The 24,179-nt window shown below is 43.8% G+C and overlaps 1 long non-coding RNA gene across 1 annotated transcript; it reads right to left on the reverse strand.

Moving 5' to 3' along the window:
* Positions 1 to 1,746: 1,746 nt before the first annotated feature.
* Positions 1,747 to 2,566, reverse strand: LOC145050765 (uncharacterized). Its single transcript, XR_013683433.1, has 2 exons — positions 2,492 to 2,566; positions 1,747 to 1,913 (listed from the first exon to the last, which is right to left on the reverse strand). It is a non-coding gene; the product is annotated as an uncharacterized LOC145050765 (long non-coding RNA).
* Between the last annotated feature and the right edge of the window lie 21,613 nt (positions 2,567 to 24,179).

Consider the following 24,179-nt stretch of genomic DNA (forward strand, 5'->3'; position numbering starts at 1 on the left):
GGAGTTGATCCTGACAATGTTGATATTATCATAAATTGCAAATCGGCAAAAGAGATCTGGGATGTTCTAAAAAATCTGTACGAAGGCTCAGAGCAAGCTCAAGACAAGAAGCTCACAATTGCACTCAATGAGTTCAACAACTTCAAAGCTCACACTGGTGAAAGCTTGGAAGACTCATTCAGTTCCTTAATGGCTTGGGAAGACATTGGACCATGGCCAAAATGATAGTCCAAGGTGATAGAAAGATTCATTCCTTATCACTCTACAAACTCTATGGGGAACTCCAAGCACAGGAATCCACGATACTTAAAGATTATGCTGACTTCGGAGGACCTCTGGCTCTCATAGCACAAACCCCACAAAACCAATCTTACACTCCCTCGTATGATACTTCACCGTAGTCATACAAAGCTGATAGAGAGTATGATGATGAAGAAGAATTTCAAAAGGCAATCGCTCTTGTCAGCAAACAATTCAATCGACTACCACCTCATTCCTTTCGCAAAAACCAAGATTTCAACAAATCACATTTCAGTCGTAACTTCAACCCACAAACAAATCACTCATGTCACACCCCAAAACCGATAACGGCGGAAACACGTTTCGGGGTGGAGGACGTCATGTACAGTATCATCACAATTGCATAATAGTAAAAACAAGAAACATACAACCATTGCATTACATATTGAATTTAATTACAAACGTGTTTCGTATTGTTCAACAAACACCAAAAGTAAATCAAAAGTAAGAGATGGATCTTGTATGCTCCACCTACTCCAAAAATGCTGCACCTGTGCCTGTCTATCTTTGACCTGAGGATACAAGTTATTTTGAAAACGAATATCAGCATAAAGCTGGTGAGTTCATAAGAGTTTAGTGTGAGTTTTTGTATAAAAAGCATTAGAACCGGTAGTATGAAAAGCTGAAATTTACAGTCATAAGTAGTAGAAAACTTAGAAAATCCTATATTTTCCAGAAATACTTTGTAAGTGAAAAACCTTTAAGAAACATGTAATTTTCATCATTGAAGAAGACATTCATTGTGACAGTATAATAGTGGGTTTCCAATAAGTAATGCAATATGGTAAGTTATGCATGAAGTCCATAATAGTGGTGCAATCTTTCTTTAGTATTAAATACTTGTTTACTTCGGGATATTAACTTTAGCTTTTTGTTTAGCATTTTAGTGTGGTTATAGTGTATTTCTGGTATGTTATCGATAGTGTGAGTAATAGAGGATCCCATGACCTTCCCGGTCATACACAGTGTAGTGAAGTAGCGGCATCCCTGGGCCTGTACGGCTCAGACTGAAGTTATCAGTCGGGATGTAATAGCGTCTGCCCCGTATAGATCTATACATATAGCGTCGTCTTCTTGCCAGAAGACTCTGGGCGTAGTGCGTAGCGAATAGAGTATCTCGTAGTGGGTTAGTGTGTTATCTCTTGATTAGTGTTTTCTCTTGTATTATAGCGTAGTAGTCTTTTGTATACTCCTAGTATGTTCTCATATTAGTATATAGTATCATTATAGAGTGTATTATAGTGTGTAGAGTAGTAGCTATAGCGAGTAATAGTGGCCTTAACTATACCTATTATAGTTAACTTAGTGCGTATGATTCTTGTCAATCTAGTGGTTTAAACATTTAATGAAATTGAAAATACTCGTATCCAACAAAAAGATATATGATAGATAAGTAAGAAATCAAAGACAGTCGGACGGATACCAACTACCCTGTAACATCCAAAATTTCAAAACAATTAAAACTTTTCAAAACCACTCATTTTAATAACATTGTTACAAAAAGGTTTTCAATACATTATTTAACAGAGTATTTTCCCCAGGTTTATATCATAAAACACCAACGCGAGGAACGGTACGATCACGCCTTTGCCTTGCCACAGACTCTTGAGAACCTGAAACATAAAACCACAACTGTAAGCCCGAAAGCTTAGTGAGATACCCCCAGAATACCAACCACATTTACGCCTTTCCAGGCCCTGACCTTCCGGTCCATGTGTCTCAGGGGACTTCCGTCCCTGCTGGGTAAACCTTCCGGTCCTACCCACGCCGACCTTCCGGTCCATCACACAACATAATCGCCTTCCGGCCCATAACATATTGCCTTCCGGCCCATAAGATATTGCTTTCCGGCCCATAACATATATTGCCTTCCGGCCCATAAGCATAAAATGCATATACAACATAACGAATAATCATATAGCAGTTCATAGACAACAATCGATCAACAGATTACATATCATAGCATTACTCTAACAAGATACCGGTCTAGCCGGTCACTATCATAACATTACCCTATGAATCAGTCAACATACTAAATGCATACATACGCCTTTCCAGGCCATGACCTTCCGGTCCACATAGTAACGCCTTCCGGCCTGTAACATATAATGACAACTACCCGGATTTCCATCCGGTAAAAAGGGTCGGCCTTGGTGCCATAAACCCTAGTGATATAGTGAGGATAACTCACCTCGAAACTGCCGACTGAACAGATAGCTCAAGCTGCTCCGATCACTGATACGATCTCCACCTCTGGACAGTCACCAATGCACTGAACTCAAACAATAACAACAATTACCAAAATACCCCTGGAACCACTGGTAAATCCTTGGTCAAAGACAAGGTCAAAGTCAACCCCTGACTGACCCTACTCGCCGAGTCAACCCTATGACTCGCCGAGTCCCCATACTCAGAACTTCACTCAACCCGCGATCTAACTCGCCGAGTCACCCCAAGACTCGCCGAGTTCAACGACTCTGAGTCCACTCGCCCTTAACTCACCGATTCCTTAAGACACCCTTTCTACACGTCGAGTATCCCCTTTTTACTCGACGAGTTCCTCCTGGAAGAATCGCGGGGCCACCCCGACTCAACTCGCCGAGTCTGAAGAACAACTCGACGAGTCCCAGTAAATCTTCAAGCTACTCGCCGAGTCTGTTCATCGGACTCGGCGAGTCCATGCCATGCAACCGCTCAAACTGCTTTCTAATGGCAGAACTGCTCCGACCATTCATAGGCCTGGCCTTCCTAGACTGGTCCATCACGTAAGGTCCTCATTTTGGTGCTCATGATACACCCCATGATTCATAACATACATATTGACCTAAGGCATAAGGATTCCAATCCAAAACCTTCATCAATTCCCGAAATGTACAGGCATGGGACATTCTGGACCTCCAAAGGTCCCAATACAGAGTCACAATCGTTTGGGGGACTAGGGTAGCATTCAATCTAATCACAAAAGGGTTCCACAAACCCTAATTCCATAAACACATCAACATAGCAGAGTATACTCGAATTCTTACCTGGCTGATGTATTCTCTGTGTCCCCAATCCTCAGAATGTGACTCCCTTGCTGCTCCTTTAGCCAATCCCTTCTCTTCCTTGCACAACCACTCTTCTATAATCAACAATGGCCTATAATCCTTGCTCCAGATGCACACAATCGATTTAGGGTTCTTCTCAGAAGGCTAAACTGAACAATGACGGCCAATGAGTCCTTTTTATACGTCCCAAACCTGAACGGTTAGGGTTTTCGCTAAACAGCGTAGACTCACCGAGTCCATATCTGGACTCGTCGAGTCCAGTCGCGAACCTGCGACCAAGTCTGCGATCCTACTCGGCGAGTCTAGGTTCCAACTCGCCGAGTCCCCTCTTAAAACACTCTAAAAACATAATTTTAACAATACCTGAGATTCCGGGCTGTTACAATTCTCCCCCACTAGGATTTGACTTCGCCCTCGAAGTCTCACTCTGAAAATAGTTCCGGATGCTGCTCCCGCATCTCACGTTCCGGCTCCCAAGTCATTTCCGATCCCTTCCGATGTTGCCACTGAACCAATACCAAAGGTACCTCCTTGTTCCTCAGAACCTTGATCTTCCGATCCCTGATGGCCCAATGTACCGGGGCCCCAACTTGCCTCTCTTCCTGAAGCGAATCACTCCTTTCCAAGGAGAGGCCTTCAGGAGTACGAGGTCGCTGACCTGAAACTTAAGCTCGGACCGGCGTCTGTCTGCATAACTTTCCCTGTCGGCTCTGTCGAATCTGCTCTGTCGACTGAAGCACGATCTCTGTACTGCACATCACTCTCTGTAACCGAAAATTACCCAAGATGCAACTCTGCTCTAAATCTCAACGATCACTCGACCCATAAGGGTTAGGAAACCATGAACCACCGGATCCCCGATCCAAAGCCCACTTTGTCCATTCCGGACCGACTGAGAGATCCATTCTCACTCTCAGAGCAACTCTCACAAGTTCTCCTCTTGCCATCACATACACATGCTGAACTAGCCCCAACACCCTCAGGTTGGAAGACCTGATACACTGATGATATCCTCGAACACCTCCCAAGATGAACCACTACATCCACCCTACACTCTGATCAGAATCACACTGAGAATTTAAGATTCTCTCTCCCCCTGCATCCCTTCTGAGCCTCAACAGACATCCCCAAACCGGATGGGTTCCTACTTCGCTGCCGCGAACACGATGCTCGAAGCCATACTCGAAATACTCTAACCATAACTCTGCTCTGCAGCTTTCATTCTCGTGAACTTGCACTCCCCTTCGGGTTACACACCTTTCTCTTTTCCTTCCAAGGGACCCTCTTGGCCATAATGCCACTCCAACCGGTGCCACGGTGCTTGCCCCAAGCGACACCACCCTTTTTGCGTAACCGCTATTCACATACTCTGGTTCTCATTGCAGGGGCTCTCAATCCCATGCACTCTCTCCACTCATCAAAATCACTGCCTCAGCTAAACAAGATCACTAATCCGGGGCCAGACCTTCCAATGCAATCACACTGCAACATACACAATCCGCAATCTCAAACTGATCCAGCAATACCAACAGAGTCTCCAGCAAGACTGGACCGACTCTCATAACACATACTAGCCACTCGAGGCTATATCTCTGTGGGTCCGTACACCCAAACTCTGCGAACCCTCAGGTTCTAACTCTGGGAACCTTCCGGTTCCAGCTCTAGAAATATGCACAACATAATCCCGTGGGATTAATGCAGTACAACCCATCACGTACCTCAAACATACCAATACTCTGATCGCATAACCCTGGTTACTTACTCAAGCTTGATCCCGGCCTTCTCTCAGGCCTCCACAATCAAATGCCCTAGGTCTGTATCCCGCCCCGCATACCCGACACTCGCTCTCGTCGGCCTATACTCTGAGCTGACAAACACTGCTGAATCCCAACAGCTAAGCACCCTCACATACTCATCGATCTCCCGGAGAATTCTCCAATTCTCCCCCACTAAAGCACTGACTAACTGCCACCGATCGTCATTAACGATCTTTCAGAACAATCCTGCACAAAGAGAACATTTACACACTGACTGCTTCCCATAAGCATAAGCAACCCTCAGCAAAACACATCTCCTCCCTGATCAATCCACTCAAAAGAATCCGGTCTTTCAATTATCCACTCTACGACTGCAGATGCTACCCGACATTCAACCCAGTGCCGCATCTCCACTAACAACCCTCACGAACGATAACCAACGGAATTCCCAACAATAACCCGTAACCAAACCCACAACCTGCCAAAGGATGAATACCACATCGAAAACCGCACAAGGCTACCGACACCAAAACACCAAACTATAACCATACCAAACCATCATGGAACAACGAATGCCAAAGCGAAAACCTGAAGCACCAATCCATAACCATGCCAAACCCGCGAAACAACGAATACCGCATCGAAATCCACACAAGATACCAGCACAAACAATACGCCACAATCAATGCAAGACAATCAAGACATCAAGAAAGCATCATACCCGCAGCTGCCTCCGACACTGCTCCGTCTCCCTCTGCCGCAAGCCGATAAGCACGACCCTGAGCCCTTGGGGCTCCGCTCCATCCTGTCCTCCTCCTGAACTCGTCAAGGTGGCCGGTGCTAGAGCCTGCACCGGTCCTGCAGAAAGCTGTGGACAGTTGACCCTCAAATGTCCAACCTGCCGACACTGATAACAAATCCTCAAATCCCGAATTGGCACTGACTGCTGACAATCCCGTGCACCGTGTCCCTCCTTTCCGCACTTGCGGCATGCACCACCGGACCAGCAAGCTCCGGTGTAACCCCTCCCACACTTCCCACAAGTGTGGCCGCTCCGATCCCCCATTCTAACATCTACGGTCCTGGACCGTTTCGGCGCCGACTGCGACTGCATCGGGGCCTGCCTCAGCTCACGCAACTGCAACTCAACCTCTAACTCACGCCACATGGCGGCCTCCTGCAACTCCAACAAGGTCTCACACCTCTGCGCAGACACGAACTGTCTGATATCCCTCTTGAGCATACTCAGATATCAGGACATCTGAGCCTGCTCCGAAGCGAACTCAGGGCAAAACATCGCCCTCTCAATAAACATCCTGGTGATCTTAGTCACCGACTCCGAATCCTGCTTCAGCTCAAGGAACTCCCGAGCAAATCTCTCCCTCTCATCTCGCGGAACATAGCGAGTACTGAACATCTCTTTAACTGATCCCCTGAAACCGCAGCCCTCTACACGTCGGAATATGACCCCATGGTCAATCTCCACCAATAGGTCCAGAGCACACCTCACCCTCTGATCAGCAGGGCATAAACTCGTGGAGAAACACCCCTCCGCGTCTGATAACCATCTCATAGCAGCAATCGGGTCCTGAACTCCATCGAATGTGAGAGGCTTCGCATAATAGAAGTCCCGATACTGAAAACCCCGACTAGCTCCTCTCTTTGCCGTTGCTACAGCCGCTGTAACTGCCGCGGCAGCCGTCTCTGCGAGAGCCTCATATCGCTCATCAAACTACTCAACCATGGCGGTCCTGATCGACCCAAACAATTCTGGCGACTCAGCCCGTAACAATGCAGCAACCTCATCACGCAGGATCTCGCGAATCCTCGCATCCCGCTCGCTCGTGCTCGTCCGATCGATAACCTCCGACGGCACCGATTCACCCGGAACTTGCTCCCCCGCTCCCGATCCTGATCCGGATCCACTATCATCATGCCTCGAAATCTCCATACTGAAGGCACCCTACCAATCTCAGACACTTCCCACAATCCTGGGATCCAACTCTCGCAACCCTACCCTAAAGACCATGGTTTCCCTGATACGCGTATGGGTCCTGTGCTTTCAGTAGTACGGGCCCATACTACCTTCCACACCTACCCATATTTGTATGAAGTACTACCACAATACCCTAGGGAACATGCATAACAACTATCAACCCTCACCACTAGAGGAACACTGAGAATATCCCATAAGGGACCCTAGGCTACAGGCATCACAAATCAGGCAACATTATCATGAATTCCTGAAGATCCCTAGCCTAACTCTAGCATGCTGTTCTATCAAGCTCAATAAAACAAATATCACGTATGGTATCTTGGGGTTACTTACTGGCTCCGGCTGATCGTACCTCCGCGTCCTCCTTTTACTAAATTTTGAAAACCATTTTAATTTCTCTTTTTAAAATCCTCCTCGATTTGAGACTGGAGTCACACGAATGTTTCCCCAATTCACTCAAACCAAGGCTCTGATACCAACTTGTAACATCCAAAATTTCAAAACAATTAAAACTTTTCAAAACCACTCATTTTAATAACATTGTTACAAAAAGGTTTTCAATACATTATTTAACAAAGTATTTTCCCCAGGTTTATATCATAAAACACCAACGTGAGGAACGGTACGATCACGCCTTTGCCTTGCCACAGACTCTTGAGAACCTAAAACATAAAACCACAACTGTAAGCCCGAAAGCTTAGTGAGATACCCCCAGAATAGCAACCACATTTACGCCTTTCCAGGCCCTGACCTTCCGGTCCATGTGTCTCAGGGGACTTCCGTCCCTGCTGGGTAAACCTTCCGGTCCTACCCACGCCGACCTTCCGGTCCATCACACAACATAATCGCCTTCCGGCCCATAACATATTGCCTTCCGGCCCATAAGATATTGCTTTCCGGCCCATAACATATATTGCCTTCCGGCCCATAAGCATAAAATGCATATACAACATAACGAATAATCATATAGCAGTTCATAGACAACAATCGATCAACAGATTACATATCATAGCATTACTCTAACAAGATACCGGTCTAGCCGGTCACTATCATAACATTACCCTATGAATCAGTCAACATACTAAATGCATACATACGCCTTTCCAGGCCATGACCTTCCGGTCCACATAGTAATGCCTTCCGGCCTGTAACATATAATGACAACTACCCGGATTTCCATCCGGTAAAAAGGGTCGGCCTTGGTGCCATAAACCCTAGCGATATAGTGAGGATAACTCACCTCGAAACTGCCGACTGAACAGATAGCTCAAGCTGCTCCGATCACAGATACGATCTCCACCTCTGGACAGTCACCAATGCACTGAACTCAAACAATAACAACAATTACCAAAATACCCCTGGAACCACTGGTAAATCCTTGGTCAAAGACAAGGTCAAAGTCAACCCCTGACTGACCCTACTCGCCGAGTCAACCCTATGACTCGCCGAGTCCCCATACTCAGAACTTCACTCAACCCGCGATCTAACTCGCCGAGTCACCCCAAGACTCGCCGAGTTCAACGACTCTGAGTCCACTCGCCCTTAACTCACCGATTCCTTAAGACACCCTTTCTACACGTCGAGTATCCCCTTTTTACTCGACGAGTTCCTCCTGGAAGAATCGCGGGGCCACCCCGACTCAACTCGCCGAGTCTGAAGAACAACTCGACGAGTCCCAGTAAATCTTCAAGCTACTCGCCAAGTCTGTTCATCGGACTCGGCGAGTCCATGCCATGCAACCGCTCAAACTGCTTTCTAATGGCAGAACTGCTCCGACCATTCATAGGCCTGGCCTTCCTAGACTGGTCCATCACGTAAGGTCCTCATTTTGGTGCTCATGATACACCCCATGATTCATAACATACATATTGACCTAAGGCATAAGGATTCCAATCCAAAACCTTCATCAATTCCCGAAATGTACAGGCATGGGACATTCTGGACCTCCAAAGGTCCCAATACAGAGTCACAATCGTTTGGGGGACTAGGGTAGCATTCAATCTAATCACAAAAGGGTTCCACAAACCCTAATTCCATAAACACATCAACATAGCAGAGTATACTCGAATTCTTACCTGGCTGATGTATTCTCTGTGTCCCCAATCCTCAGAATGTGACTCCCTTGCTGCTCCTTTAGCCAATCCCTTCTCTTCCTTGCACAACCACTCTTCTATAATCAACAATGGCCTATAATCCTTGCTCCAGATGCACACAATCGATTTAGGGTTCTTCTCAGAAGGCTAAACTGAACAATGACGGCCAATAAGTCCTTTTTATACGTCCCAAACCTGAACGGTTAGGGTTTTCGCTAAACAGCGTAGACTCGCCGAGTCCATATCTGGACTCGTCGAGTCCAGTCGCGAACCCGCGACCAAGTCTGCGATCCTACTCGGCGAGTCTAGGTTCCAACTCGCCGAGTCCCCTCTTAAAACACTCCAAAAACATAATTTTAACAATACCTGAGATTCCGGGCTGTTACATACCCTATGCCCACAATCAAACAAGAACAGGAATTAAGGCGAGCTATCAGTCCTAAGTCCTTCAAGCCTTATTTATATAAATATATTGGTGTGGTTACATTTTATAAGGAATTTATTTAATAAAAATCTTGTCAAAAGGGAATATTTAGAAAGTTCATCTTTTATCCGAAATGGTTTTGAAAACGAAAATCCTTTATATAAAGCATAGTGATAAATCACATGTGATTTGAACTACGGATAGTGAATCACATGTGATTAATTTCCGTAACATGAATAAATGACTTGTATGAATTTTCATAAACATGTATTATTGACTTGTATCCACCCCCTAAAACATATAAAACATTTGAAAGGTTCATTAAAGGGGTATGAACTCACCTGAAATCGCGTAAATCGGGTGAATCGGGTAAATCGGGTAAAAGTGTCGGTTGAGCGTTTGGTACCAAATAACGACTTGAGCACCTTTTTAGGACCCTAATGTCATATGAAAAATGCATTTTACAATAAATTAGACATTTTATGCCTTTCGTTAAAGTAATTGGGCATTCTAGCATCGTTTCGGGGTTTTAGGGCCTAGAAGGGGTTCCCGGGAGTTGTATAAGGCCAAGAAAGATTTACGGGAGGGTCCATGAGCTCACTCCCATGGAGTTTACGGCCCAAAGGCCACTCCTTGGGAGTTTACAGCCGTAAGCCCCCTAGGCTTGGCCGTAAACTCATGTGGTCCTCCAAAATGCAAGTTTAAGGCCTTTAATCACTTCCCTAAATTCTTAGCAAGTGTCTTGAACTAATATGGAGGGTTTAAACCCTCATTTTGTGACATTTTGGGGAGTTTACGGCCAAGCCTTGTGCTTGGGCCGTAAACTCCATTTAATCCCTCAAAATGGATGTTTAAATGGTACAACACACTTCCCTTCACCTTAGATAAATACTAGAAGGCCTTAGATGGAGTTTTGGGACATTTTGCCATAAAAATTGGGGAGTTTACGGCCCAAGTATAGCCTTGGCCATAAACTATTCTTTTGGCTTCAAAATGAGATGTTTAATGGTACAACACACTTCCTAGGGTCTTAGCTAATTTCCTTACATGCCCTATATAAGTTTTTGGGACTTAAATCCAAGGTTTTTGGGTGTTTACGACCTAAGCATAAGCTTGGGCCGTAAACTCCATTTTAGGCCTCAATTTCTTATGTTTTAATGTCCAAACTCCCCTAGGTAAATCCCTTAATTAGTACCCAAGCTTAAAGGAAGGAAAAATGGGGCTTTTGGCAAAGTTTTAGGTGTTTACGGCCTAAGGGGCTTCTTAGGCCGTAAACTCCCTTTTGATCTTTATTTTCTATGATTTTTGGCCTCTAATTACAATGAAGTATGTTTAGAATAAGATAGGGAATAAATCCTTACGTTTGGAAGCCGGAATTCGCGGTTTTGGAGTCGGGTTCGGGTCTAGAGAGAAAGTAGTGAGAGAGAGTGAATGTGTGGTAAAAGAGTGTTCAAATGTTGTTTACACTCATTTCATATGCCTCGGGTATTGCACTTGATACACGGCTACTCGATGCTAAAGTTTAACGGGGTTAAAACTTTTTACCCGGGTGAAGTGGTTGAAAAGTAATGCAACTCTATTTAGTTAAACAGAGTTAACATTTACGAGTTATAATTACTTATAATAATATTATGACATATAACTATTTTGTTTATTGCCGACTCCAAACATCACGGAAAATAGTATATAATGACCAATGCCGTTAGTGCAGACGAAGATTTGTAACGACACTAATTTGGGTTGTCACATCATCCCCCCGTTAGGGGAATTTCGTCCCGAAATTTAGAATTCAATCAGATAAGTTATTACAATACTACTAAGCAAAGAGATGAGGATATTTGAGTTTCATTTGATCCTCACGCTCCCAAGTGAATTCAGCTCACCGCTTGGCGTTCCACCGAACCTTCACGTTTGGGATGCGACTTTGCTTCGTTCATTTTACTTCCCGATCCAAAATCTCCGCAGGCTCTTCCACGAAGTTGAGGCTCTCATTGACTTCGATTTCGTCGAGAGGGATCACGAGAGTCTCGTCGGAAAAGCATTTCTTCAAGTTTGAGACGTGGAAGGTAGGGTGTATGTTGCTTAGTTCGTGGGGTAAGTTGAGTTTGTAAGCTACAGGGCAAATCCTGGCGAGAATCTCAAAAGGCCCTATGTACTTTGGGTTTAACTTTCCACGCTTTCCGAAGCGTATCGTGCCCTTCCAGGGCGAGACCTTCAAAAGGACTCGGTCTCCCACCCGGAATTCCAAGGGTTTTCTTCGTTTGTCGGCGTAGCTTTTCTGTCAATCCCTAGCGGCTTTTAGTCGTTCACGTATCTGTACAATCTTCTCGGTAGTCTCTCGAATGATCTCCGGACCAGTGAGGGCGCTGTCAGGAACTCATCCTTTAGCTAACTGCGTGTCACCCACCTCAGCCCAGCACAATGGGGATCTGCACTTCCGGCCGTAGAGGGCTTCGAATGGAGCTGCCTTGATGCTCGTATGATAACTATTGTTGTAGGAAAACTCCACAAGAGGCAAGTGTGTATCCCATAATTTCCCGAAGTCGATCACACAAGCTCGCAGCATATCTTCTAAGGTTTGGATCGTCCTCTCACTTTGTCCGTCGGTCTGCGGATGGTAGGCTGTACTCATGTCCAGCCTCGTCCCTAGTGCCTATTGCAATGATTGCCAAAACCTAGAGTTGAATCTACTATCTCTGTCCGAGATAATAGATATAAGGCCGCCATGCAGTCGCACTATTTCTTTTATGTATGTTCTAGTGAGCTTCTCCATCTTGTCCGTCTCCTTGATGGGTAGGAAGTGTGCGGACTTGGTCAACCTGTCAACGATGACCCAAATGGTATCTAATCCACCCGCAGTCTTGGGCAGTTTGGTTATAAAGTCCATTGTGATCCGCTCCCACTTCCATTCCGGTATCTCGGGTTGTTGGAGGAGTCCTGATGGCTTCTGATATTCGACCTTGACCTTCGCGCAAGTGAGGCACTTACTCACAAAGGTAGCGATCTCCGCTTTCATGTTCGGCCACCAGTATAGCTTTTTGAGATCCAGATACATCTTATCTGAACCCGGGTGGACGGAGTAGCGTGTGTTGTGTGCTTCCCTCATGACCAAGTCTCTGAAACCTCCATGGCGTGGAGTCCAGATTCGGTCCATGAAGTAGTAGGCTCCGTCACTCTTAACCTCCAAATTTTTATCCATTCCACGCAAGGATTCTCCCGTCACGTTCTCAGGCTTTAAGGCTTCCACCTGAGCCTCTTTGATCTGTGCGGATAGATGCGAATGGATAGTCATCGTCAACGACTTGGTCCTTCGACCAGAATACTCCTTTCTACTCAGGGCGTCTGCTACTACGTTGGCTTTCCCCGGGTGATATCTAATTTCACAGTCGTAATCGTTAAGTAGCTCAACCCATCGACGTTGCCTCATGTTGAGTTCTTTTTGGTTCAGTATGTGTTGGAGGCTTTTATGATCAGTGTACACTACGCTCTTCGTTCCATACGAGTAGTGTCTCCAGATTTTTAGTGCGAAGACGACCGCTCCTAACTCGAGGTCGTGAGTAGTGCAGTTTACTTCATGGGTCTTTAGCTGTCTCGAGGCATAGACGATAACCTTACCTTGTTGCATCAAGACACAACCGAGCCCCTGATTGGATGCATCACAGTATACAACAAAATTTTTTGTCCCTTCGGGAAGGGATAATACTGGTGCAGTGCATAGGGCTCGCTTCAGGGTCTGGAATGCCTTCTCCTGTTTCTCTTCCCAGTTGAATGATACACCCTTCTGTGTTAGCATAGTGAGAGGTTTCGCAATCCGAGAGAAGTTTTGGATGAATCTGCGGTAGTGGCCAGCGAGGCCTAGAAATTGACGAATTTCTGTAGGCGTCTTCGGTGCTGACCAGTTCTCAATAGCTTTAATTTTGGAGGGATCCACGTGGATTCCTTCTTCACTAACCACGTGACCCAGGAATTCTACTCTTCGGATCCAAAACTCGCACTTAGAGAACTTTGCATATAACTTTTCGGATCGCAACGTTTCCAGGACTCGTCGTAAATGATCTCTGTGTTCTTCCCCGCTCCGAGAGTAGACGAGTATATCATCGATGAAGACGATGACGAAGTGATCTAGATATGGACGACACACCCTATTCATCAAGTCCATGAATACTGCGGGGGCGTTAGTCAGTCCAAAGGGCATCACTACGAACTCAAAATGCCCGTAGCGGGTTCGGAAAGCTGTCTCCGGAACATCCTCCTCAAGCACCCGTAACTGGTGATACCCGGATCTAAGATCAATCTTGGAGAAGTAACTTGCTCCTTGCAGTTGGTCGAATAGATCGTCGATACGAGGGAGAGGGTAGCGATTTTTGACTGTGAGTTTATTGAGCTCCCTATAATCGATGCACATCCGAAACGATCTGTCCTTGTTCTTCACGAACAAGACCGGAGCTCCCCAAGGTGAGAAGCTCTGTCTTATAAAACCCTTGTTGAGTAGTTCGTTGAGCTGGCCGGATAGTTCTTGCATTTCGGCAGGTGCTAAACAATAGGGCGACTTAGCTACAGGAGTAGCTCCTGGGACTAGGTCGATTCTGAACTCAACCTGACGTTTGGGAGGTAGACCTGGAAGGTCTTCTGGGAAGACATCGGGGAATTCGCATACAACGGGAATGTCATTTGGATCTTTCACTTTCTGACTTGTGTCGACGACGTGAGCAAGAAAGGCGCGATATTCTTTATGCAAATATTTCTGAGCCTGAATACTGGAGATGATACGAAGGCTCGTACCCGGTTTATCTCCATAGATCAATAGGGTTTCGTGATTTGGAAGATTCAGGCGAATGGCTTTGTCGGAGCATAGGATATCGGCGCGATGAAGACTCAACCAGTCCATACCAACAATGACATCGAAAATTTTGATTGAGACTGGTACGAGATCAATCGAAAATGGGTGATCGTCTAACGTGAGGGTACAACCTATGTAGATTTCGTTAGAGCTTTCTGTCTTCCCGTTAGCCATTTCTACGACGAATGTTTCTTTTAGTGGTTGAGGGGTTTGTTTGAGTAATTGTTTAAAGTTTTGATTTATGAAGCTTCTTTCTGCACCACTATCGAATAAGACATAGGCATAAGAGTTGTTGAGAAGAAACGTGCCCGTGACTACTGTGGGATCCGCTACCGCTTCATTATGACCAATAACAAGTAATCTTCCAGTTCCCCCAGCATTTGCAGCCTTCGGACAGTTCCTCTTGAAATGGCCAGCTTCACCGTAGCCATAACACGTCGGGGTCACTCCCGAACCCAGAACTTGAGAAATAGGTTTGGGAGGGGCTTTGCAAAATCGGACATTATGCCCCTTTCGGCCGCAGTTGGAACACCGCAATGGCAGGGGCCGTTGTGGTGGAAAGGGCACTTGGGACACTTGGGCAAGTTTCCACTGTAAGCTTTTGGCGGGGCTGGAGCAGTTGGAGTGGTGGCAGCATGGACCGCCACGATCTGGTGGTCCTTGGTGGTGGTTTGAGTTTTCTTGCCTTTCTTCTTATCCCATCGTTTCCTTTTTCTGTCAGAGGAATCGGGTGGTGCAGTGGTTGTTGCGGTTGTTGTTGCTGGAGTGGAGGAGACTTCATGGTTAATCAGACTCTAGGCCAATTCCTTGGCACTGTCAAAAGTGGTGGGGCGTGAGGCCAGAACGTTTCCTCGATACGGGGGCACTAAACCCCAGATGTATCGTTCAATCTTCTTTCTTTTAGAGGGGATCATGTTGGGACACATAGCCGCCAAGTCGCAAAACCTGGCCGTATAAGCCGTTATGTCAGTCCCTTTCATCTTGAGGTTCCAAAGTTCTTCCTCCAGTTTCTGAATTCTCGCCCCTAGGGCAGTACTCCTTCCTCATAAGATCCTTTAAAGTGTCCCAACCCATGGCATTGGCTGAAACCAAGGAGAGTGCACTGACATGGCCGTTCCACCATGTCAGGGCCCTGTTGGTGAGGGTGGCAGTAGCATACTTGATTTTTCTCTCTTCGGGGCAAGAGCACATTTCAAACACCGCTTCGGTTCTTTCGAACCATTGGGATAGTGCCAGAATTCCTCCTGAACCGTCGAAGAAAGCAGATTTACAATTCATGAAGTCCTTATAAGTGCATCCCTACACTCGTTGGTGGACTTCACCAAATCTAGAATTCCCACCGCTCGCATCACCCGAGTTCATTTGGGCTATGGCTGCTGTCACAGTCGCAGTCACTATTGTTTGGAACAGCACTGGATCGAACTGCGGATGGGGAGGTGGTGGAGGAGGGGTTTGAGTTGTTGGTCTTCCTCGGCTTCGACGCTTTCAAGGAGGCATCTTTCACTGGAAAACCATAGAAATGATGGCAATAGTAAGAGTCTATTGCGATTATGAATAGAGTGATTCATGGATTAAATCAACATAATCCAAGATCAGAATGAGAGTCATAGCAATAGAGTAATCAACTGCCACTACATTGGTATTAATGATGGAACACAAGTTCATGAAAATTGACCTAACAGTAGGTCTTACATCATACCATAGAGAAAATGTTGGCAGTTTAGAGGTTTAACTAGAGTACTTTTAAGCTAGGAATGTTTACAAACAAAAGACCTACGGAACATAGAGAGAAAAAGGCTAGTCCTTTAAACAAAAGAGTGGGGTAACTAGACGTCTCCTACTGGCGACGGTTATTTGTTAGGCGAATCCTCAGATCCGCTAGCTGACGCATAACTTCTTGAAGGTGTCGATCATGAGTCCTTTGGCGTGCTCGGAGTTCCCTAATTTCGGCTCAGGATGCAGCCAGCTGATGCTGCAGAGCCTCGTTGGTCCTCCTTGACTTTTCCATGGCTTCTTCGAGTTGTGGATGCGAACCGTGTTGAGGTTCGAGTTGGCATCCACTTCCACAAGTCGACCAATAGCAGCTTGGCCCTGCTCGACATTCCTGGCAATCCTTCAGATCATGATGGGCAGAACCCGATCTGCTGATCCTCCTTAGCTTATGTTGTAGAAGCTTCGGTCTCCATTGTAAGGCAAAGGCTGACCCTGCTCCTCGCTCCATCGGTGCAAGGATATGGCCCACATAGGAGTGGGACCCTGAAATGCCGGACGGGGGTTAGGGTTCGGGGCTTCAGGAGGTTGGTTGTTAACTTCTGGTTCGGAGCTCGAGCTATCCGAGGAGCCTTCAGCTTGATGATCATCCAAAGGGATCGGGTGATCATCGTCTGACTCCTCTTCGAGCCATCCTCCATTGCCCTGGTTCGGAAAGTACGGATCACCGGGATGGTGGAAGCCAGCCATGCTATCTACGCGAGAAAGGGGAAAGGAAAGGTTAATAGACATACTATTCTAAGATACTTATAGGATGAATCGTTATTAGTCGACCCAATACTTGCATAGTGCATACCAATTACATGTAATCAAAGCAAGACAGTCCTTCGAATAAACCACCCTAACTTCAGACCCCCAATCAAACAAGAATAGGGAATGAAGCAAAGGCGGCAGATTCTGAGTCTATAGCGCCCTAGTCACATGTAATCGTGGTGTATCCACTTAGCAACTATTGTCCCACAAGTAACGACCCTTTTTGTTGTCACATACGTATGTTCTAGAGATACAGAATACTCCTATAGTATTCTTATGGTAACGTTATTGTGGTAGTGTTGGTAAGTTTTAGACTTGTTGCAACACCACAAACAATCTTAGGCACATGCTAGTCACTCTCAGGAAAACGTAGTTGATCAGGCTACATCACCCCGAATGTGACTATATGTCTCTAAACCCAATTGTGCTGCCCAACAATCTTAATACTTTTGTTTTGTTCTAGGATGATACTGATTTCTGTGTTTTATAGTGATGTGTGAATACATATATACTTAGTTAGATCTTTTAGATACTTAACAATATATATTTTTGGTCAGAGTGTTTTAGTCCCGAAGTGTTTATAGTTTGTATATCTTTTATAGGTTGATATACTTGATTCACTGTAAACAATGCTCTGATACCAATCTGTCACACCCCAAAACCGATAACGGCGGAAACACGTTTCGGGGTGGAGGACGTCATGTACAGTATCATCACAATTGCATAATAGTAAAAACAAGAAACATACAACCATTGCATTACATAGTGAATTTAATTACAAACGTGTTTCGTATTGTTCAACAAACACCAAAAGTAAATCAAAAGTAAGAGATGGATCTTGTATGCTCCACCTACTCCAAAAATGCTGCACCTGTGCCTGTCTATCTTTGACCTGAGGATACAAGTTATTTTGAAAACGAATATCAGCATAAAGCTGGTGAGTTCATAAGAGTTTAGTGTGAGTTTTTGTATAAAAAGCATTAGAACCGGTAGTATGAAAAGCTGAAATTCACAGTCATAAGTAGTAGAAAACTTAGAAAATCCTATATTTTCCAGAAATACTTTGTAAGTGAAAAACCTTTAAGAAACATGTAATTTTCATCATTGAAGAAGAAATTCATTGTGACAGTATAATAGTGGGTTTCCAATAAGTAATGCAATATGGTAAGTTATGCCTGAAGTCCATAATAGTGGTGCAAACTTTCTTTAGTATTAAATACTTGTTTACTTCGGGATATTAACTTTAGCTTTTTGTTTAGCATTTTAGTGTGGTTATAGTGTATTTCTGGTATGTTATCGATAGTGTGAGTAATAGAGGATCCCATGACCTTCCCGGTCATACACATTGTAGTGAAGTAGCGGCATCCCTGGGCCTGTATGGCTCGGACTGAAGTTATCAGTCGGGATGTAATAGCATCTGCCCCGTATAGATCTATACATATAGCGTCGTCTTCCTGCCAGAAGACTCTGGGTGTAGTGCGTAGCGAATAGAGTATCTCGTAGTGGGTTAGTGTGTTATCTCTTGATTAGTGTTTTCTCTTGTATTATAGCGTAGTAGTCTTTTGTATACTCCTAGTATCTTCTCGTATTAGTATATAGTATCATTATAGAGTGTATTATAGTGTGTAGAGTAGTAGCTATAGCGAGTAATAGTGGCCTTAACTATACCTATTATAGTTAACTTAGTGCGTATGATTCTTGTCAATCTAGTGGTTTAAACATTTAATGAAATTGAAAATACTCGTATCCAAAAAAAATATATATGATATATAAGTAAGAAATCAAAGACAGTCGGACGAATACCAACTACCCTATGCCCACAATCAAACAAGAACAGGAATTAAGGCGAGCTATCAGTCCAAAGTCCTTCAAGCCTTATTTATATAAATATATTGGTGTGGTTACATTTTATAAGGAATTTATTTAATAAAAATCTTGTCAAAAGGGAATATTTAGAAAGTTCATCTTTTATCCGAAATGGTTTTGAAAACGAAAATCCTTTTTATAAAGCATAGTGGTAAATCACATGTGATTTGAACTACGGATAGTGAATCACATGTGATTAATTTCCGTAACATGAATAAATGACTTGTATGAATTTTCATAAACATGTATTATTGACTTGTATCCCCCCTAAAACATATAAAACATTTGAAAGGTTCATTAAAGGGGTATGAACTCACCTGAAATCGCGTAAATCGGGTGAATCGGGTAAATCGGGTGAATCGGGTAAATCGGGTAAAAGTGTCGGTTGAGCGTTTGGTACCAAATAACGACTTGAGCACCTTTTTAGGACCCTAATGTCATATGAAAAATGCATTTTACAAGAAATTAGACATTTTATGCCTTTCGTTAAAGTAATTGGGCATTCTAGCATCGTTTCGGGGTTTTAGGGCCTAGAAGGGGTTCCCGGGAGTGGTATAAGGCCAAGAAAGATTTACGAGAGGGTCCATGAGCTCACTCCCATGGAGTTTACGGCCCAAAGGCCACTCCTTGGGAGTTTACGGCCGTAAGCCCCCTAGGCTTGGCCGTAAACTCATGTGGTCCTCCAAAATGCAAGTTTAAGGCCTTTAATCACTTCCCTAAATTCTTAGCAAGTGTCTTGAACTAATATGGAGGGTTTAAACCCTGATTTTGTGACATTTTGGGGAGTTTACGGCCAAGCCTTGTGCTTGGGCCATAAACTCCATTTAATCCCTCAAAATGGATGTTTAAATGGTACAACACACTTCCCTTCACCTTAGATAAATACTAGAAGGCCTTAGATGGAGTTTTGGGACATTTTGCCATAAAAATTGGGGAGTTTACGGCCCAAGTACAGCCTTGGCCATAAACTCTTCTTTTGGCTTCAAAATGAGATGTTTAATGGTACAACACACTTCCTCGGGTCTTAGCTAATTTCCTTACATGCCCTAGATAAGTTTTTGGGACTTAAATCCAAGGTTTTTGGGTGTTTACGGCCTAAGCATAAGCTTGGGCCATAAACTCCTTTTTAGGCCTCAATTTCTTATGTTTTAATGTCCAAACTCCCCTAGGTAAATCCCTTAATTAGTACCCAAGCTTAAAGGAAGGAAAAATGGGGCTTTTGGCAAAGTTTTAGGTGTTTACGGCCTAAGGGGCTTCTTAGGCCGTAAACTCCCTTTTGATCTTTGTTTTCTATGATTTTTGGCCTCTAATTACAATGAAGTATGTTTAGAATAAGATAGGGAATAAATCCTTACGTTTAGAAGCCGGAATTCGCGGTTTTGGAGTCGGGTTCGGGTCTAGAGAGAGAAAGTAGTGAGAGAGAGTGAATGTGTGGTAAAAGAGTGTTCAAATGTTGTTTACACTCATTTCATATGCCTCGGGTATTGCACCCGATACACGGCTACTCGATGCTAAAGTTTAATGGGGTTAAAACTTTTTACCCGGGTGAAGTGGTTGAAAAGTAATACAACTTTATTTAGTTAAACAGAGTTAACATTTACGAGTTATAATTACTTATAATAATATCATGACATATAACTATTTTGTTTATTTCCGACTCCAAACATCACGGAAAATAGTATATAATGACGAATTCCGTTAGTGCAGACGGAAATTTGTAACGACAGTAATTTGGGTTGTCACAACTCACATTATCCTAAAAATTCTCATCCACCACCGCAATCTCACAATACTCAACCTAAGGAAGCACCGTAGCCTACTCAATCCTCTGACTCTGGTACTCCCTCAGAAGACAAGAATGATGTTGTTGTTTGTCACAAATGCAACAAAGAGAATCACTTCGCAAAAGATTGTAAGGCCAATGTAGTTAAAGACAGAGCATTTTACCTTAGAATGGCTCAAGAGCTGGAAGAAAAGGAGAAAGCAAGGGAATACATAGCCCATGTCAAGAGAAACCATCAAGTCTGGTCATCCGGAGATGAAGATGAAGCTATCAACAATATTAATGGAAAAGGGAAAATCTGCATGATGGCAACTGCGGATGATGATGGGTCTACAAGCATGAATAAAAACTACTGCTACATGGCAAATGATAGAACTCTGAGCATCGTGGAACAGGTAAAACTCATGATCCAAACTCTAAATTATAGCATGCATGATTGTCAACCTTACATAAATAATCTTAATGACACATGTGTTGCCGTCCTTACAGACTATAACAAAGCCTTAGATGAAAAGAACATTGCGTTCCAGGAGATGTTCCATGTGAAAGGACGACTGGATAACAAAAGGCTCAATATGGCTATGTTAGAAAGAGATTTAGAGTTAGAAAAAGATGCAAGAATGTTGAGTGAAACCCAATTAGAGATAGCTTTGAATCAGAGAGATTTAGCTCATACAGAAATTGTACGTTTAAATATTTTAATCAAAAAATTGTTCAATGAAAGTGAAGCTATTGAAAATTTGGTAAATAATGGAACCGTGGACAATACATACAATTGGGGTTGGTCCAATGGATATCCTACCGCAATGGATTCCTCACCCCGGTTCAACAAAGACATAATTTATGTCCCTCTAGACCGAGAATTCCATTTCCCAGTCAATGACAAGACTTTTCCCAAAGATATTAATAATCACTTCGGTAGACTGCACAATTTAAGCAACAATTGTGTCATTGAGGAAATTATGCCTGAGGTTTCTGATCACACATGTGATCAAACTCCTACCAGTAGCACTACTTTCCCAAATTCTCAAAACTCATCCGTAGTCAATGAAGAAATTATCATTAAGGACATCGAAATCTCTAAAGACTTTCCATCTCTGTCCTTAGACCTTAGTGTTCCTCACTATAGTCAAAAGTCTCACATGAGTCCCACTGAAGCCCCAACTAAGACATACTCTGCAGTAGTCAAGTCATCCTCACCGCAGTCTTCAAACAAAAGTTCTGCCACTCTTCAAACAATTTTTCATGAATTACCCATAGAAAATTTCGAAGTAGGTCAATGTTCCCAAATCCCAGAATCCTCAAGTTCTGATGACTCAAGCCCACGTTTTCACAAAATTTCCAAGGATTCCAGGAAACCGTAGTTGAATAACAAAGACTGCGGTTCACCAAAATCCTTAGCTAAAAAAGCTTTCAAAGAAGAACTTCGCTCCTGAGGCACAAATACAATATTTTCAAAAACAAAAGGCATGTCAGATCCCAAAAGTCCAAAAGTCTAGAAAAATTTGTTTTCTCACACTATTTTTCAAAGGATCCTACCACCAAGAAAACACCCAAAAAGGAATGTACAGTTTCAACAGTCATTCCTAAGTCATCTGACACGACTAAAAAGGGTTCAAAGTCTTTTCAAAACGGTGTTTTTCAAATCTATTCCTCAGATGATCCGAAATGAAAAGGTATCTTACCCACTCCAACACATTTGAAGTCACATCAAACTTTTCACAAATGGAAGGGTATTTTACCAAATCCAACAAAAAGGAAACAAAGATCTACACGTGCTAAACCTATTTCAAAACAAAATTTTCAGAAAAATGACAACACTCATATCAGATCTTTTCAACCTTGGTGTAGCCAAAAAACAAACAACTCCTCCTTAAGACCGCTGACCAAACGAGGTATCAGAACTAAAGACAAAATCTCAACCTGTGATTGTCAGTTTAGTTGCAAAAATTAGAAACCTCGTAACTTTACAAAAACACACTACACTCCAAAGTTGCACAAACGTCCAGGACTAGGCTTAAAAGTTGACACGAAACCGGTCCCTGCAACCTCGGTCCATGCATCACTCAGAAACTCACATGTTGTCCCAGGCTCCAAACTAGTTTGGATGCCTAAACAAACCATGTAATTCTCATGCTTTGTGCAAGGAAGAACAAGAAGATGAATGGTTAATTGACAGTGCCTGCTCCTTGCACATGACTAGAAGGTTAGAATACCTTCGGGATTTCAGGCCTATATGCAATGGTGGAAATGTTACATTCAGCAACAATGCTAATGGAATCATCTGAGGTTATGGTGTACTCACTACGGGGAACTTTTCAATTCAGAAGGTTGCTTATGTAGAAAGCCTTAAACACAATCTCATCAGTGTTGGCCAACTATGTAAGGTAGGCCATCGAGTTGAGTTTGATGATCAATTCTGTTACGTTATGACGAGTGATAGGATCACCTGCTTCATCAAGTCACAATCCGAGGGTACCATGTATCCTCTAGATGTTTCTCTCATTATTAGAAAACCGCAACTGTGTTTTCACTCCAAAATTGTATCAAAAGTTAGCTGGTTATGGCACCGCAAGCTCGCTCATCTCAACTTCAAGTATATCAACAACTTGGTCACTGGAGAGCTGGTCAGAGGATTACCCATTCTAAAGTTCAGCAATGACACTCTATGTCCTACTTGTGAATGTGGTAAGTAGTCCAAAGCAAGTCACCCCATGGTGATTGACTATTCAATACCTGAACCACTTGAGCTTCTACACATTGATCTCTGTGGTCCATCAACCGTAGCCAGTCTTCATCATAAAAAGTACATACTGGTTATAGTTGATGACTTCACTCGTTTTACTTGGGTATTTTTCCTCAGACTCAAATCCGAAACACTACAGATTCTCATCAACTTCATCAAAGAAATAGAACTCCAGATCTAGCCGCCTGTAAGACGCATCCGCAGTGACAATGGAACCGAATTCTCTAACCATCCACTCAAAAAATTCTTGGTGTCTAAAGGTATCACTCACAACTTCTCAGCTACTTATATACCTCAACAAAATGGTGTATTGGAGAGAAGAAACCATACTCTAGTTGAAGCAGCCAGATCCATGCTCAACTTCGCACACCTTCCTCTTTACGTTTGGGCTGAAGCCGTAGCAACTGCATGCTTTGTTCAAAACCGAAGCATCGTCTGCAAACGCCTCAATAAAACACCATATGAGGGTCTCAACAACTGGAAACCAAATGTTTGTTTCTTTCACATCTTTGGGTGTAGATGTTTTGTGATCAATAATAGAGATCAGGTTAACAAATTTGCACCGAAGTCCGATGAAGGCATTTTTCTTGGCTATTCTACGAACAAGGTTGCTTACCGGGTTCTTATCAGACGTACGAGGCTAATCACTGAGAGCTTCGAGGTGAAATTCAATGATTCTTACATCCACAACGCCCCTTCATCCAATGAAACCACTGCCAACATGGAAAGTGATATTCCTACTTCTTCAAGTCCTCTAAACCTGGTTGAAGTCATTTATGATGATATTTTCGACCCTGTTGAAAC

Source organism: Lactuca serriola, chromosome 5, assembly GCF_051521515.1.
Source record: "Lactuca serriola cultivar US96UC23 chromosome 5, Lser_US96UC23_V15, whole genome shotgun sequence".
Classification (NCBI taxonomy): Eukaryota; Viridiplantae; Streptophyta; class Magnoliopsida; order Asterales; family Asteraceae; genus Lactuca; species Lactuca serriola.